General features: G+C 43.3%; 1 long non-coding RNA gene across 5 annotated transcripts in view; it reads left to right on the top strand.

Moving 5' to 3' along the window:
- Positions 1-17,236, top strand: part of LOC125617605 — a 126,348-nt gene that overhangs the window by 42,700 nt on the left and 66,412 nt on the right. For all 5 annotated transcript variants that reach the window (XR_007348658.1, XR_007348659.1, XR_007348661.1 and 2 more), the window contains 2 exons: positions 98-330; positions 15,679-15,812. This is a non-coding gene — a long non-coding RNA (uncharacterized LOC125617605). The remainder of the gene's footprint in view (positions 1-97; positions 331-15,678; positions 15,813-17,236) is intronic.

The following is a 17,236-nucleotide window of genomic DNA, read 5'->3' as shown; positions in this document are numbered from 1 at the left end:
GTGGTCCTGTATCTTTTCCTGTTTCTGGAATTTTCAATAAACCTAATATAGTAATTATTCTTTTCTGTTGTTATTTCTTGCTGATATCAATTTCCAGAGCCAGAAATGTGTTGAGGAATTAACTGGTTATGGAGTAATTCTGGAAGATCTTATCAGCAAGTGATTCTGAAGTCATCTGGACAATGTGTGAACTCCCACACTTGATCTGGCAGCCTCGTGGCACTGCAGCTGGGGCAGTGGCAAAATCCAAGACACTGCTCGCAGAATTGATGGTCCCCCCTGACTGCGTGAAGAAGCTTGTCCTGTTCAAAAACTGACATCTAGAAAAAGGTCAGTTCCTGTTTTGTGAACCAATAGAAGTTCATAGTATAATACTTCAGAAATAAAACCAGTGGTTAATTAGATTTGTCTATAAACAGATGGCTGGGTGAATTTTGTAAGAAAGAGAAACACTACCTTCCTAAATCCATGATTAACTTTTGTTTCCACCCATTCATTGCATCTTATCAGTGAAATGCAAAATAAATGAAGCTGCACTTATCTGGCAAGTACAGCATCCAAGAGGCTATGAGAGTTCGGGAAAAACCAACCACACCCCTGTTCTGAAGGAGAGGAGTCGTCATTGTTCAGAAGTGAAGAGACTCAGTGTTCTGGAATTGTGGCCAGTGGAACTAGACCTGCACTGCTGTAATGTTGAGTTCCAAAACACCAGATCTTTCCAAATCTCAGACAAATTACTGTATGACCCTCCGGTGCATCATTTTCCTTGTTGATAAATGGCGTATGAGAATAATACTAACAATAATAATAGTGGATTAAGGGTCATTCTGACAGAAGAGATGCACAAAATATTCTCAAAATATTGCTTCCACATAGTGAAGTCTTAGGGAATAATATGTGGACTTCCCCATTATAGATTATAAGGTCTTAATTTGAAATGATGAAATGGTTATAGATTTAGAGACAAAAGAAAATAAGCACAAAACAGTTTTATGCATTAGTGCAAATTCTTAACAAAGTATGGTTCTAAAAGGACTTACAAAACAATAAATGTTTTAGTTATTTCTCATGTCAGAAAAGATGAGAAGATCCACTCCTTCCCCACTGTAGGCCACAGGTGAGAATCAGACACTTTGATGCCTGGTTGGTGGAGAGAATTCCTGTGTTACTGGAGAGTCACTGGAAATATTCACCACTGATTCCAATTTGGCTCTTGGCCTACCATCCACTCCTTCAAATCTGTGCTAAGAAAAATCATCATTAATATATGTGAAATGATTCACTGACACAACAAAAATCTATACTGCGGTAGGAATGAACAGATTTTAGCTACATGCAATAACATAACCAAATCTCAGAATTATAAAATTTGGCAAGAGAAGCCAAGCAAAAGGATGCATATTCTATAATAAAAATAACTCAATAATTTTATAAGGTTCGAGAGCAGCCATAGTGAATCAGAAGGATTAGAAGGAGAGTAGTTGTCCTTGGAAAGATGAGAGGTGATAGGATGGAAAGGGGAAAAGGGAGGGTTCAGAAACAAGAGCTTTCTCAATCAAAATAGCAGGCAAGCTAACTCTGATAATTCCTTGAACAGTATGATTAGGATGGGTTCACGCTCTGCATTCTGTGCACGCCACTGCGTTTTGTACATAAAGGAAAAAAAAAAAACAACTATTCACTAAGGATCCTGACCTGCTAAGTCAATTTTTATATCTGTATTTGTTATTACTGTGCAATAATTAAATTATTACACTTGGTGACATGGGAATTTCTAAATTAACTACTCTTACATCTAAAAATAATGGAAAATACTAGTAATTTAGTGAGCAAAAAAGTGCATGCTCTAATATTTGACCTCTCATTTTATTAGAAAAATAACAAATAACTTATATTTGTGTGTAAACAGGCACACAAAAGCTCTGGAAAGGTATGTAAAGATACACAGTAGTTCTCCTTTTTGTAGTTTGTTTTTTTTTTTAGTTTAGTTTTTTTTTTCCTGTGGTCATTAAAAGTTAAATGGAAATTTCCAGAGGTAAATAGTTCATAAGGTTCTACTGCATTCCGTGCTGATTAGTAGGATGAAATCTTGTACCTTCCAACTCTGTCCCTCCTGGAATATGAATTTACCCTCATGCAGTGTTTCCATACTGAATACACCACCTTCCTGCTGGTTACTCAATAGCCATCTTGATGATCAGATCTACTGTCAAGTATCATGGTGATTATGCCCAAGTAGCCGTTTTTAATGGCCTCGAAGCACAAAAGTGGTGATGTAAAGGAAACACCAAAGAGTTAAAGCAGGAAAAGACAGATTAACTCTACTACTGTGCATCATGCTCCTGGCCTATAGTCTTCTAGGTTTCAGTCCTCTGCAGAGGTCAAGGCATCCAGCACAGAGAAGGCAGAACTACTATAGTAACAGAGGCTATCTTCAGATAGTGGAATCTTAGGTGGTCTTTTTCTTTCCAGTATTAGCTGAAGGTTTTGCAAAGATCACAACACTGCCATCTGGTAGACAACCGTCCCCAGCTCCCACGGGAATGCCCAAGTATCTTTCAGGCCTTGACTCAGCAGGCCACTCTCACAGGGGTGTGAAGCCCTTTGCGGGCTGCCTCCCCCTGCAGCAGGAATAAGATTACAGCTCCCCTGCAGAGGGCCAGCCTCCCCTTGTCACCGCATCTCACAGGGGTCCTGTCTGTTGATGTCCCTGTGCTCATGTCTCTCCTTGATGTCCTTGCTTCCTCGAGGCCTTGGGTCCAACATCCTCCTCCCTCCTACTGCCTGCTCTCCTCCTACCCCAAGGAATTTCTTAGCACCCACAATTTCACCCTCAGTGTTGGGAGAGCCTTTTGAAGGTTTGCATGATGCATGGTCGTCCTGCAGGCTCTGTTTCATTAGGGTGGATCCCTAGAGCCTAACTCACCTCAGTTACCAATAAATACATTGAAGGAACAAAGCCAAAAAAGGCATTTGAAAATAACTAATTTTCCATTAAAAGTGAAAACCTGACTTAAGCATGTAAATCGAAAAAGAAAAAAAAGAACTAAAACTGTCATTAAACAATAGTAAAATAAATCACTGTTAACATGATATTCTAGAAGAATGTTTATGACATGGAAATTGGTTTGAGTTGTATTATTAAAGGAAAAGAGTGACAAAAGAATGTGACAATGTGAGTCACAATTTGTGGAAAAGGAGATGAGTTTATCTGGGCAGAGGGAGGTCTGGTGATAAATGCCCTCAAAACATTCACAGTAGCAATCTCTGCTCAGTGAGATAATGGCGGCTTTGAAAAAAAATTTTTTTTTAAATTGGCTTATCTTTATTCTCTCAAAGGTGCATTGCTACAGTAATAAAAAAACAATGATGTTATTTTTAATTAAAAACTGCTAAAGCAAACTAGTGTGTTATGTGTGGAAACAGCGTTGAGTGGTAATCCATCTACAAGGGGTGTTTCACTTCCTGAGGTGGCACTGGTGGGCAAGGTGATTTGGAATTCAGATCCCACTGGGTCCCATCCTCGGGAGTCGGTGCACCTTGAAACAGCACCAGGCACCTTCCAAACACCCTCCTGCCTGCTCCTGCAACCTGACTTGAGGCAGTCCTGGCTCTGAGGGGTTCAGCCTTATCTTGCTTCTCTGGGTGGAATTCAGTGCAGTTTCTGGATGAGGCACAGGACTCAGCGTCCTGGAGGACTTGAAGTGGGCTGAGATCATGAAGACTCAGAGCCCTAACCAGAGCCCCGCTGGAGGGGACGCTGGACTTGCAAGCGGACAGAGGTCAGGTGCAAGCTGTCACACACTCCTTGCTGACCCCCAAATGTGCCAGGGCCAGTTGTCGGTCTCCTGGCAGGAGGGCCCAAAAGGAGGTTAATGCCCAGCAGCCCGGCCTTCTGCCATGCCCTGAGGAAAACTGCCCACAGAGACTGCATGGGCCGGAGTCTCCTGCACGTTGGCTGTTTTCATTGGGGGGGGGGCAGGCTAAGAGGGACAGCAGCCACCGTCCTCTGGACCACAGGGCTGAGCAAATGCTCCTGTGTGGCTGGCCGTGCTTTTGGCTAAGCGCATCTAGGTCCCCACGGCCGTTTCTTTCTTTACCTTCAAAGGAGTTTTCAGATGTCTTAACAACCAGCCCGACAACCAGACATTGTAAAAGATAGGCTACTTTTGTCCCTTTTAACCAATTATAACTTTAGGTTGCTTAATCTTCCTAAGTAACTTTCTTAGAGTTGGGGAAAAAGGTCACGTCCATTTGATGGGCCTGTTTTATGCCCTTATTCCCTTTCTCTCTGTAAAAGCTCTGTCTTCTGAACAATCTTAGAATTCATTTAATTGTGAGGGGCTTCCCCAAACATGGTCTTTGGCAGTGAGGTACCGTGGCTCACACATTCTAGGAATCCTCATTAGCTGGGAAAGATGGACCGTGTTTGTCCTCCACATTCCTGTGCTCAGGGAGAAAGCTCCTTTTCAGAGAGAGAGAGAGAGAGAGAGAGAGTCAGTCGGTAAAACCAGCAGCCCATGTGCAGGGCCGAGGCTCCTCAGAGGTGGTCTGGCTGCCTGGGAGGAGAGTGGCCAGAGGCTGGAGCTCGGGTGTGGCCAGCATGTTCCCGCCTCCTGGGTGGGACAGAAGGTATCTCAGAATCTTGTTGATTGCTGAGGGACTTCTCACCAACCGGGCAACAGGGCAGAAGATGTGCAGCCAGGCTGAGGAGTCTGAATAAGACATCCATCTCTGAAAGGTGCCCAACAACACCTGCTACTAGAGACCCGGAACAGGATGAGTCTTGAAAAATAAAGCAAGTCTTGCTCTGTCTTTTAACCTGTAAGAAGGGAAATCGGCCTCAGAATCAACACCGATTTCCAGCCCTCCTTGGGAGTTCCATTGCAAAACACATTCAATCTGTGCAGTATTTGTCCTTTTCTTCTGGACCAGTTCTGTCCTTGTACCCTTGGAGTGTACTGCAGTGACATGGCTTAGAGGCCACTTGTCTTCTTGTCACATTCTTAACCATGATGTCATCTGGCCACAACAAGGCCTCTGTGTGTGTCAGGCTGGAATGTGGGTGCCTGCAGAGTTGGGAGACACAGAGGCCTTGGAGTCCGAGGGGGAGCGCAGCCTCCCCCCAGCCAGCAGCCACTCAGGCCATGGAGGGAGGACAGGAGCTGAGCAGAGCGAGGGCCAAAGCAGGCCCCGGCAGGAGTTCCTTTGAATGACTTCAGTGCCAAGCATCGACAAAGAGAGCAGCAAAGACAAAACCAGGAACTGTCCCCACCACAGCTACACAGGCCACAATGCCAAACTGAAAAGCGGATCCAACTGGTGTCCCCAACTGCACATGTTCATATAGCCAATTTTAGAAATGTAAAGTGCTTACTCTTAGAACATATCTTAAAGGAATTCATTATATCAACCCACTTATGGAGAAAAATAGGATCATATCAACATATTCTAAAAAATAAATTGAACAAATTTAGTAGGTCTTCCTAATAATACATCCAAACAAGTTGGGGTTAGACGGAAATAAATTTGGAAGAGACAATTTGGAGAAAAAGCAAAAGACATTATTCTAAAGGGTAAAATGCTAAACTCATTTCCATGAAAATTGGGAAAAAGACAGTGATATTTACTACCATGATTAGTTGATGTTTTTGAAGATAAGAAAAGGAAATAATAATTAAAATACTTGAAGAGAAGACTTACAGTGATTATTTTGCTGATGATCTGAGTACACATCTATAAAATCCAAGATGCATTAGTCTAAAAAAGTTATTGTAATTAGAGAATTTGGTGAAGTAATTAGATGTGACACATGTAAAAATCAATAGTTTTCTCTCTGCTAATAATAACTAGCTAGAAATGAAAATAAGACAAATTATCCCATTAAACAGTGATAGCAATTAATATAACATATTTATGAATTAATTTAGCTGGAAAGATATTGGAACTTTCTGGTAAAAATGAAGAAATATTAAAGAAAGATATAAAATAAGGTCTCAACAAAATGAAAAAGTTACTATTTTTATATAAAATTAAATATCATTAAAATGTCAGCTGTCCCCAAATTAACATGTAAATTTATGCAATTCAAATTAGAATTCTTTTTTTACCCTTGAAATAATGATCTTTAAGAAGGATGAAATTCTAAATAAGAAGAGTGATGGCAGAGGCTAGCTGGACCAGACATCAAAACAATCCCAGCCGGAGGCCTGGACATGGTGCTGGGCGGGGAGACACAGGCTGTCAGGTGGAGCAGTACTGAAATATTGGACCCAGAGCCCAGCCAAGCTAGACAAAGGACTGCCCAAGTCAGTGAGAAAGTCCGATATTCCTTAGGAAAGGCACTTCACCAGGTTCTCTCTCTAAGGTAAAATTAGCTTGGATTCTATCTCACACACCATGCAAAATACTAAATCAGGGATGATTTAAAAGCAAATAGTGAAAAACAAAATTAGAGTGGTAACATGTGAAAACTATTTGAATGAGGTCTTAATCAGCAAGGTAGTAGTAAATCCAGGATCCATAGAAGAAAGGAACATATTTGACTATGTAAAAAATAAAAGGACTTTTTTTTTGTAATATGGAGACACTACACATAGTCAACTGACAGATGAAACACTGAGAAAACACATTTTATGTCAGGAGGTTAAAAGGTTGAGTTGAAAGGGAAAATAAGAGGACAAAATGTACAGATACATAAAGAGCATTTACAAACTGACAAGAACAGTATAAAGAAGCCGAGAAAAGATAAGCAAAGGATACCATAGAAAACAGCTGGGCAAATCCACGTAGCCCATAAACACATAAAAAAGTCGCTCAACCTCCGCTGCAGTCAGGGGCACTCAGAGCAATAGATCTCAATATACCTATCACTTTGGGAAATTAGGAAAGCTGGCTGGGATGTGGGAAAACTGTACTGTCGTGGTTTGTAGTGGACATGTGAATTGTTTTTTCCTTGGAAAGTGATTTGAAACGTCCATTAATGTTTGAACTACACACATACATCTCGGACAGAGCACTGCTATCCGTAGGAACCTATTCCACAGAAATAAAACATCAGACTGTGGACTGTGTTACGAGAGCTTTCACTGAAGCAGCAGTCACTCTTAGGAACGTAAAACTCACTCAGTGGAAGCAGGCACACTTACACAACGGAACAGCACATGGTCACTTAAAATGACAGGATCCTTCTTAATCCCAAATCTTGGAGGAAATGCACTGTGGGTTTTTTTTTTTTCTGTTGTTGTTGTAGATGAACATATACCTTCATTTAGTTGTTTGTTTGTTTGTTTGTTTGTGTTTTTAATGTGGTGTTGGGGATCGAACTCAGTGCTAGGCAAATGCTCTACCACTGAGCCACAACCCCAACCCTTCGCTGTGTAATATTAAGTGAGAAAATCGAGGCTGGGAGAAGCTTTATAACACAACCTGTCGGAGGAACCTATAGAGGGTCGAATTATGGCCCCCAAAGGGGTGTATTTGACTCTTGACCCCAGGGGCCTCTGAATGTGAACTTCTTTGGAAGTGAAGCCCTTGCAGGTATAAATAAGGTAAGGGTCTCAAGACGAGATTGTGTGGTTTTAAGTTGGTCCCTAATTGCAGACATTGGTGTCTCCAAGAGAAAGGTAGGAAGATTTGCACACAGGGACATGGTGAAGGCCAGAGATGGAGGGATGGCTGCTCCAGCAAGGAGCCCCCAGGGTCTGGCAGCACCATACCTGGGAGGGAGGACAGAGTGGGTTCTTCCTCAGCGCACCACAAGGAACCTAAGAGCCATTGCTAGTTAGATATGCTGTTTCCTGTGTCTGTGCCAGGGGCGTGGGTCAGGGGTGCTGCTGGGGAGAGCACTGGCACCCAGGGGGAGGAAGCTGAGTAGCGCAGGCCACAGGGACCTAGAGTGGACCACAGCCATTTCCTTGGACACAGAGCTCAAAGGGGATGTGGCCATTTCTCTGGAGTCAAGGGTGCGGAGGTTGATACCGTATTCTCTCTACCCTCCTTCTTTAGGTGGTAAATTGGTATCTTTTCTTCCCCAGGTTCCCGGGAACCTCTGGGATTAGAGCATGTCAACCATTTTCTTGCAGAGACTGATCAGCGGATCCAGCCACTCAGTTCTTCACCCGAGGGGAATGGAGAGGGAGGGTACAGGGGACCAGCTGCAAACACAGCACTGACCCAGAAGAAATCCTCAAGAATATCCTACCCGTTTTTCCTGCCTCTGGAGATAAGCTCGCCCACCCAGTGCCCTGCGGTTCTCGGCCCCCTGGGAAGCAGCCTGCTGAAGCTGCCTCCACGCCCCTTGGCGGGTCCTGGGATAAAGGGCAGGGTGTTGCTGCCTGGCCTTGGGCAGCTCCCCTTTGTCCTCTCAGCTGGTGCCTCCCTCACCAAACCCAGAGCAATGTGCTTACTGTACACTTCAAACCAAGGCTTTCTGAGAGGGGCCCTGCAGGGAGGGCGGTGGGAGAAGACGGAGAACTTAAGCAGCAGTTATAGCCCTTGTGAATGTCCATGTTGGCTTCCCTCAGCCTCTGGGGGGCCAGAGGAGGCTGGGACGGAGATGAAGGCCATTTTTTTGGATGTTGCTGCAAGGGAATGGAGGGTCCTCTTGTTTGCACTTGAAGGAAAAGTGACCTTTGGACTTCTGTGTGAGGCCTCTCAGCTCAGGACACTGACTACTAATTCATATTGTAAAATTCTGGGTGGGTTTCAATCAAAAGATGTCTGCAAACAGAATTTGTTCAGAGTTACCTGAGACCTCAAAGCAAAGGTTTAAGAATTCAGAATTCAGTTTGTCACCTCTGAATCCAGGACATATTTTCATTTTGATTTTACTAAATGACTAACTTTTAAGATTCTCTCCTAAACTAATCCTAAGCTGTCTATTGCATAGGGTCTGACCACTTCAGGGTTCTTTGCAGCCTGACAACCAGTCCTTGTAGGGCGGAGGTGTCCCAGTGTTTACAGAGGGAGGAACCCTCCTCTTAGAAATCGCTTTTGTTTCACAATTTTTGTCTCACAAAGTGAAAAAAAAAAAAATCCCTTTTCAGTTTCAAACAAATTTCAAATTGCCAAATGATGACACTTATTCTTCAAGTGCTTTTTAAATTTGTTCTGATTAGTTATACATGACAGTAGAATGCACTTTGACACATCATACATAAATGGAGTATAGCTTCTCATTCTTTTGGTTGTACGTGATGTAGAATCACACCAGTCATCTAGTCATATATGCATACAGGGTAATAACGTCTGATTCATTCTCCTGCTCTTCCTACCTCAGACCCCCTCCCCTTTACCTAATCCAAAGTAACTCTATTCTTCCCTAGCACCCCAACCCACTGTTGTGAATTAGCATCTGCATATCATAGAAAACATTTCACATATTTTTTGGGGGATTGGCTTATTTCACTTAGCATGATGTTCTCCATCAACGTCCATTTAAAAGGACAATATAAAAAATCTACAAAAATTTGGCAATACTTACAACAAATGTATATTTTGGCATCTTATTATTAGGCTTTCTAGGGTATGTTGTTGTGTAGCTTCCAACCAAGATCAGGTAATAGGTAATAGGGCCTGGATTTAGCCACTCATCCAAAACAACCAGTAGGACCAGAAAAATAGGTAAGAACCATTTTCAAAACACCAGATGGAAGGCATCCAAAGCCAGGGGTCCCAGGAAGTGGAAGCAAATAAGATGAGCCCTGATTTACCTTCCAAAGACACCATGAAGAGAATAAGCAGCCAAGCCACACACTGGGGAATGACTCACAGGGCTTGGGTATGACAAAAGGTTCTTACCTAGAAGATATTAAGAACTATCAAAACTCAACAAACAACCTCATTTTAAAAACGGGCAAAAGATTTCAGTAGGTGCTTCATTAAAGAAAGCCTAGATATGGCAAGAAGATGAAAAGATGTCCAACATTATTAGTGGCTACAGAAAAGCAAATTACAATCACAACGACCTGTACAGTTCCACTCTGCACCTAGTGGAGAGGACTCCAATCTGTAAGGTCAACATGACCAAGTGCAGCTGAAAACCTGGAGCCCTCCGCCTGGAAGGAGGCCAGGCAGAGCGCCTGCTTCAGAAACAATCCTGTGCTTTCTTAAAAAGCTAAACAAACATGCATGTACCATATGACCCAGCCCTTTCACTCCCAGGCATTTACCTGAAGGAAATAACATTTTGATAATGTACCTTATACTTCAAAAAGCTGAATTAAGGAGTCTGAATAGTTTCAACATAAAGAACTGATGAATGTTTGAGAGGTAGATAAATTAACTCTGATTTAAAAATCACATGGTACCCCATAAACATGTACAAGTTTTATGTCATTATGTATTGGTCAAAATATAACAACAACAACCTTTTTTTGATGCAGGATCTTGCTATGTTGCCAGGCTGGCCTTGAACTTGAGATTCTCCTGCCTCAGCCTCCTGTGTAACTGGGATTACAGGAGAGAGACACCACACCCAACTTATAAATAAATAAATAAATAAATAAATAAATAAATAAATAAATAAGAAATGTTTAATGCACACAAAGACGTGCACACAAATGTTCACAGACTTTTTACAATGTATTACCAAGCTATAAAGCAGGAACCAAGTTGTGGAACATGTTCACAGTGGAATTCTGTTCAGCAATAAGAAGGAATGAATGCTTGCTACATGCAGCAACATGAATAGATTTCAAAATAACTATGAACAAAATAAGGCAACCAAGAATGTATGATTCAGTTTCCATCATGTTCTAGAAAATGCAAACTAATCTATTGTGAAAGAAAGCATTTCAGTTGCCTGCAGACAGGAGGGGTCAGAGGAAGAGATTCTAAATGGACAGGAGGCATCACTGATGTGTGGACAGGCAAAATGTGGCTGACCTGTGCAGGGGATTGTCGTTCTGCCCTGAAAAGGAAGGCTACTGTGACCCATGCTTCAGCCCAGGTGAACCTGCAGGTGTGCCCAGCAGGGAAGGCTGTCCCGAGAAGACAGACATCACATGTGGCCATTCAGGCTCCTGTAGTAAAATGCCTTTGACTGTGTGATTCATAAGTAACAAAAATTTGTTGCTCACTGTGCTGGAGGTTGGGAAGTCCAGATCAAGGTGCCAGCAGATTGGGGGGCAGATGTCATGTGACTTGTCCCTTGCCTCAAAGATGACGTCTTCTTATGGGTCCTCACATGGAGGGAGGGACTCTTTGATCAGGGCATTCATGAGGGTGCTGAGCTAATCATCCTTGTGAGCTAATCATTCCCCAAAGCTCCATTCTTGAATACTGCATATGGGGCATCAGGTAGAGTCAAAGTAGATTCCTCAGGGGACCCACACCGACAAACCATAGCAATGTGACTCTGTGTCTATGAAGGACACAGAGACTCAGACTCACAGAGACAAGGTGGAATGTGGTTATTGGGCTGACAGAAGAATTTGGGTTTAATAGAAGTTTCAGATTGGGCTGGATGGTAGTGATGGTTTGATAATAATGTGAATACGCTTGATATCTCTGAACTGAATGCCTAAAAATGGACAAGAGGGTAAATTTTTATTTCATGTACTCATCTTGATGGGGGTGGCTTCATGGGGATATACGTGAGTCAAAGCTTATCAAATTTTTAAGTGTAGGGCTTATGGCTGACCAATCATATCTTAACAAAGCTGCTTGAAAGTAACAAATGTCTTTGCAAAGGGGCACTGCCTATCTGAGCAGGAGAGCCTTTATTAAACCTAGTGCGTTTATGGACATGGATTCCTTCACCTTCTGCTAATTGGTCTCATATCAATAACTGGGGACTCTGCTTTAATCCATAAGAAAGTAATTTGGGAAGAAAACCTGGGCTTGCAGTGGGAAGACTCAGAGGGAAGACTCCTTGTTCACTTCATCAACTCATCTCTGTTGTGTAGTTGGCAAGTTTTAATGAGATAGCTCAGGCTGAATGCCACTTATCTGAAATGCCTGTTTCAGATTTCAGATATTTTCAGATTTTGGAATATTTGCATACACATACTGAGATATCTTGGACACAGGACCTTAGTCTAACCATGAAAACTGTTCATGTTTCATTTATATGTATGTTATCCATTCAGTCTCAAAATAATGTTATATAGTATTTTTAGTGTGCTTGCATTTGGACAGTGACCTGTCACATGAATTTTGTGGGAGTTTTCTACTTGTGGCACTCTTAGATTTTTGGAGCATTATGGGTGGCAGATTTTCAGATTAGGAGTGCTTAACCTGTGAAAACTGAAGTGCCCACGTGTACCTGGCCACAGTGCCTTGTGGGTAAGCTGTGTGCTTCTCTCCCTAGTAACACGACAGGGTTTTGGATGCAGCCCTTCAGTCTTGAATGGATGTGTTCTCCTGTGCACTTATGGAGATTCTGCTAACTTCTAGAGCCTCAGTTTTTGTTTTTGTCTGTACAACCACCGTAATAGTAACAGTGGTTGTTTTGAGAATGAAATGAAACAATATGTGCCAATCACCTAGTACAGAGACTGGCACACCATGAGTACTGGAGGTCTGTGGTTGTTTTATTGTTTGTGGGTGAACTCTACATTACCCAGTTTGGTTTTCAACATAATTTCCCAAATAAACTATTAGCAGTTGAAAGAATGAGGCCAGTAAAAATCCACTTTTCTCAATGTTACACATTAAAAAAAAATCAAGTCTACAAAAGAGATCAGGCCAAGGTAGCTAACTAATAAAAATGCTCCATTTACTCGAATTCCATCAGAAGTAAGGGAAAACCTGAAAACAGGTGGGTGAATGTTGCACGTTTGATGTTTAATGAATAAAAAAGTTTTTAATAGAGGACTGATCCTACATCACTTGAAAAATTGCAACTCATTTTGTAAAGGATTTGTAAAAGTAGAAACAGTTATTTAATGCTTTACATTTTTCTGATGCTTTGTTTGCCATAGTTTCTGTAATTCTGATAAAAGTTCTTTTAAAAACTCATTAGAATGTCTTTTTAACAGAGTGGGAGTTGCAACTGCTCTAATAATTTTTGCTACTTTCATATTTAAAAATAATATGCCCTCTAAACATTTACATTCACGATTTGTTTTCCCTCAGATGTGTAAATAACACATAGTAATTTGCATCTCATGCATAAATCTCAGCCTGCTGAATACAAATATTCAAAAAGTTCCTTGTTGTGTTCTCTGCTTTCCATGTTTTTGGTAGTCTAGTTGACTGATATTTCCAGGGAGGTGAAGAGGGGAAGGGAATTGATGATTAGAACAATAATCTCTTATTATTGCTTCCTTGTAATCAGTGGTAGGGATTGAGAGTAGAATAACTAGCTCAGGCTTTTACAAGGCTAATAAAAGTATTTCAGACTGTAATATTTTCCCAGATGAATGTACTCAATGTGCCTTTTGCCTGTGACATGTGTAGACGTTGCCTGAAGGGGGACTTATCCAGAAATCAGTGGCCCCTCGTGTTCCTTGCAAAACAGTACCAATGCCACTCCCGGGGCGCCCAGATCGGAGGCGTTCCTGCAGCCACAGTGAGCCCTAGTGGGCTGAGCAAGCCTCAGGGAGGGTGGCCAGGACTGTGTCATTGGGGCTTCAAGTCCCTGGGACATTAAGTTACCAGCCGCTGTCCTCGTTGCTGCATTGACCATGTTGTCTGACTAAACTCTGAGGCTAGTTTTATGCTCTGAATTTCCTGCACCACTGGTTCCTTGCCTACTGATCATTTGCTGGGTCTCAGCCTGGTAAAAAGACATCTCGGGAGAGCCTCACCTCCACTATAAAATGTGACTGAAGCATTTCATTGAGGCGCCTGCCCTTGGTACAGCTAACTGTTTTCAGCAAATGTCTGGTAATGCTTTGAATAAAAGATGCAGCATGAAAAGAAATTGCAATGTTCTCTACTTGTGGCACCATTTATGCGCACCCTCATTCTACCACGAGGGATTTGTCTTATTTACCTGTTAGTGTTTTCTTTCTGTAAAATGTGCAAAATCTGGTTTTCTACAATTATTTATGTATCCCATCTTTTTTTTTTTCCCTGCCCTCTCTCTGTAAATGACTTAATAGGTATCCTCTGAGCACCTGCTCTGCCTAGAGTGTGTGATCAGGGAGGCAGCACACGTGGGATCCAGTTCCTGGGGGATGCAGGCTTTTGGGAGGGTGCACACACATGTGCAACCAGTTTGATGGTAATACCAGGAAGAATGCACCAGGATCAGATGGAATGGTGAGAGAATATTAGGGGGTATTATACTAATTACCGAATGATACAGGTATCTCTGAGTGATTAACAAGAGCAGGAACCGTGGTTTACATATGCTATCTTGGCAGACCTGCGTGGCCTGTAGGAAGCAGGCGTTGCTGCTGCCACTCCACCGGAAAGAAGGCTCTGTTAGTCAGATTTCCATCTCCGTGACAACGTGCCCAAGATGCTCAACTTGTAAAAGGGGGGGTCACACTTTGGGGGTCTGTCCAGGGTCCTTTGGGCCTGTTACTTTGGGCTGCATACATCAATCAGGTGGAGAGCCTGGCGGAGGAGGCCATTCTCCTTACGGCCAGAAGTGGAAAGAGGGAGCCAGGAGGGGGCCAGGGTCCCACGACCTGCTCCCCCCCTTAGGCCCCACCTCCTAAGGGTCCCACGACCTCCCAGTGGTGCCACAGGCCGAGGACCAAGCTTTTATTTCATGGGTTTTGGGGACATTTAAGATCCAACCTACAGCTGGGGTCTTCATGGAAGAGGGTGGGAGTGAGTAGAATTTTGGAGAAGCAGAACTCGAGGAACCAGGAGCAGGAGGAAGCATTTCCCGGGGGGAGGGTAAAGGACAGCAGCAGAGAGGCCACTGAGAGAGATCTGAGGAAGACAGGGCAGCTGGCCCGGAAGGACAGGAGTGATGGGAGATCAGCTTAGCTAGGTGGGGGCTGGGAGGGTGAAGGAAGGCCTCCTGGAGCAGGCTTAGGACCTGGACCTCACCTGGGAGGCACTGGGATGGGCAGTGGCCACCCAGAAGGTCACGTGCTGCCATCACAGGGTTCGATGGTTCAGCTGCTGAACTGAAACTCGTCTTCATCATGGACTTAATGTTTATTAGGGTCCCATCAATTCCAGGCCTCCACAAAGGTAGCGAGTGCACCAACATTTCCTCCAGCTGGGAGGTCCTGCCCACGACCCAATTTAACCCAGAGATCCTATCCCGATGGCCACTCCACCCCTTCACACACCCACCTTGCAATCACCTGGGGATTCACATCTTTGCAGAAAGGCACCTGAGTAGCCAAGTTTGTAGCCTCAGCCGCCGCCCTAACCTTGGATCAAAGCTGTGGATCTTCTCTCCCAGGTATCTAGAATGTGGAGATTCAGACTCGGTGTCTACAGTGTTGAAATATTTTTCCTTAAACTGAGATTTTATTGATCCTCAAGAAAGGAGGGAGGGAAAGGAGAGAAATCATGTACATTACTCCTTATAAACTTCCTACTTTTATAGGTAAAAAAATTGGAGTATTGGCATTTGGTATCATTTATATTGACATATGTACAAATGCATGAGTGTGTTTGTGGGGTGTTTATGTGTGTACACATACATGCGTTCACACACAACACAGAGAGAGAAAAAGACAGAGACAGAGACAATTAACCTGCCCTAGGTCCTGAGAAATATTCCAGATCATTTGTGATCTACTTCTCTTCTATTTGAAGCCACTGTGAAGTAATTTCTCATGTGGAGCAACCAGAATGTCCTTGGAGACAGTTGGAGTCTTTCATGAGGAAAAGTTTGCTCTGGAGAGGAGAAAGCAAGATGGCGACCCTCTACCATCTGCTGGATCTTCAAGGTGAGTCAGCAGACCTGAGCTGGTTGTCACTGGGTGGGAGAAGCTGGGCTCATCTCCTGCTGGGGCCCTGGTTGTCTTCCTGTTTTGCCCTTCCCCTTTTCCTCAGGGTTGAGGGGAAATGAGCCTCATTTTGAGTTCAAGAGCCTTCCCCCTGGCTTCCACCGTGTCTCACTCCAGAGCCTCTCAGCCACACAGCTGCCTCAGTGCCACGCCTTGCGGTGGTGCTTTGAGAGTCAGCTTCCCAGCCAGAGCCCTGGCCCCAGGGGCTCGCCTTTCTTCTTTCCTTCTCAACCCATCTGGTATTTCTGTCTGCTATCTCAGAGTCACGTCCTGTGGATAGTTTAACAATCTAGTTGGTATCTTGGATGATATACTTATGAATTTTTTACTTAAGAGATGCCCATGAAGGACTCTTGATGGCCACTCCAGTGGGCCACAGCCTTAGTCCCAGGTGAGCAGAAAGAACGTTCTGGTGGTGCAGATCTCTTTACTATTCTACCTCAGGTGAGCCTCTGACTTTTCCTATCCCTGCAACCTACAGATACCTACTGATGACTGTGTGAGTTAGCAGAATGCCAACATCAAGGCCCCACTGCCCACACAGTTCATTTGCTGCACCCAATCTCCGTCCCTTGTCTTTATAGTGTGACAATTCTGTACCTCTCATACCATGACAGGAGTTGTAAAGGGCATGGATATTTAGTATTTTTCTTTTTTAGGGTGGGCAAAAGGAAGCTTCACTAATTTGAAGAAATATTAAAAATCGTTACATTCAGGCAAGGGTAATGTAGAGAACCAGTGTAAATCATCGTCATGGGAGTTTTGTAACCAATGCTCTGCTCTCCTATGAGAAGAGTGGAAGGGACTGTGGGGTCAAGAAGTCAAGTGTGAATGTCAAACTTCAGGAGGAGGTGGATGGCAGATGACAGCCCAGGAGGAGGACACACTCCTCGCGGTCTGGTTGAGGTGTGACCCAATCTGGAGTTGCATTTGCCTAGATTCAAGGGCTTACGGAAGGACCTGTTGCTGAGCCTTTGGAGCTTGCCCCTGGACAATGGGAGAAGGATGGGACTGGGGTGGTGCAGAGGGGGTCGGCCTTCTCTGCCACATTCACAGAGGGTCTACCATGTTCTGCCATGTTCAAAAAGGGGGTGTACCTTCGCCTGCTATGTTTTTTTTTTGTTTTGAAGTATGAATTGTTAATTTGAATTATGAATATGAATTTATATTTTAAGGCACACACATTGAAAAAATACTATAAAAGCTGGTAAGACTAAATGTGATATTTATTTATTACAATGATGGGAACTTGGTGATTTTTATTATTTGTTTAATTGTCAAAACCTTTATGACCATCTCTTGCCATATTCACAGAGGTGGTCTTCCATGTCCTGCTGCATTCACAGAGGGGTCTCCCATCTCCT

The sequence above is a fragment of the Marmota marmota genome, unplaced genomic scaffold, assembly GCF_001458135.2.
Source record: "Marmota marmota marmota unplaced genomic scaffold, marMar, whole genome shotgun sequence".
NCBI lineage: Eukaryota > Metazoa > Chordata > Mammalia > Rodentia > Sciuridae > Marmota > Marmota marmota.
The sequence above is the reverse complement of the archived record's forward strand: the minus strand, read 5'-3'. Positions and strand labels throughout refer to the sequence as shown.